The sequence below is a fragment of the Callospermophilus lateralis genome, chromosome 18 (genome assembly GCF_048772815.1).
Source record: "Callospermophilus lateralis isolate mCalLat2 chromosome 18, mCalLat2.hap1, whole genome shotgun sequence".
Taxonomy (NCBI): domain Eukaryota; kingdom Metazoa; phylum Chordata; class Mammalia; order Rodentia; family Sciuridae; genus Callospermophilus; species Callospermophilus lateralis.
The window spans coordinates 10,784,665-10,786,238 of NC_135322.1; positions in this window are offsets into that span (position 1 = coordinate 10,784,665).

The following is a 1,574-nucleotide window of genomic DNA, read 5'->3' on the forward strand; positions in this document are numbered from 1 at the left end:
GAGGGGGCGCGGAGCCGGCCCGGGCGGCGGCGTAGGGAGGCGACCGAGGGGCTGGGGAGGAAGGGACGTCAGGGGGAGGGGCGGGCAGGGCGGGGCCGTTGAGACCCCGCCCCCGCCGCCGGCCCTTAAAGGCGCAGGCCCGGGCTGGCTGGGGGCGCTGGGGGCGGAGGCAGGTTTGGGCGCGCTGACTGGGAGCAAGTTCTCACAGGAAAGCCGAGACTCACCGGAAAAGAAGGGGAGAGAAGTGTTGAGGCGGAGCGCCAGAGACGCTCCGAAAGATGCCGAGAGATGGAGAGATAGAGAGATAGCAACAGAGATAGGGAGGCACAAAGAGGCCGCGAGAGGCGGAGGCAGAGCCCGAGGGAGGGAGAAACCCAGAGACACAAAGAGGTGAACAGAGAGGCAAAGGACAGAGACCAACACCGAGGACAGAAAGAGGGGGAAACGCAGGGAGGAAGAGAGGGTGAGAGGTACAGAGAGAGACACGCGGGGAAGGACAAAGAGTCCCGAACCCCGAGACAGGAAGAGAGCAGAGACCTGGGAAGAGGATGGAGATAAGGAGACAGAGCAGAGACGCCCCGGCCCCTCCGAGAAGCAGGCCCCAGGCAGAGGCGCGCCCACCCCCACATCCTCGCCCAGGCGCCTTGTCCGGGTGCTCGGGTGTGGGGGGTCTTAGGGCACGGGAGGGTGGGACAGAATGGCGGGGGGACCTGGCCACCGCAGAGGGCTGACCAGCCTCTCTAGTCTGCCATCCGACCCCCTGAAAACCCCAGACCCCAAGAGGTGTCCTCCAGTGTCCTCTGCACCTCCGCTGGGGTCTGAGGACCCTCTGTCCATCCACATGACCCCGAGCAGGCACCGATCTTTCCAGGGCTCCCTCTCCCGGGCTGTAAAATGAGGGGTTGGATCTGCCTGTGACCTCCCTGGCCGGGCTGAAGCAGGTGCTGAGGGACCCTGCGCAGGTGCACAGCTGCAGGGCACGCTGCTCTCTGGGTGGAAAAAGAGACCAGAGACGGCAAGAGCTTTGCCTGGGGGAACCGCCGGAGTCCTCTAGACCAGGGTGGGATGACAGCAAGAGCAACACCACTTGTTCTGTTCCTAGAATCACGCGTCCTGGGAGGAGGTCTGTGTCCTGCCTCCAACTGTGGGAGAGTCTACTCACCTTCCTGAACCTCAGTTTCCCTTTCTGAAAAACAGTTTTGTTTTGTTCTGAAAAATAAATGTTTCCAACAGTGTGCTGGAGCTAGCTCAAGCAAGCTGATCATTACAGTCTCAGGAATTTTGGGATGGTTGTTAACCATGGCCATTATTAAACATTGAATTATGCAAACATGCAATTAAATAAAATTATATTAAAAACAAAGGTAATATGCACTCATACATTCTAATTATTTTGCTTCGTTTTCCCATATTCTATGATCCTGTGGTTCTTTACCGATTGTAGCTGTTTGATGAAGCTGCTGTGTGGGAGTGGGCTACTATGTATCTCTTCCCAAAAATGCTTTCTGGGGCTGACCTTGGTAGCTTGAAATTAGTAGTGGGGATACTTACATTATGGAAATTGCCAAGTGTCA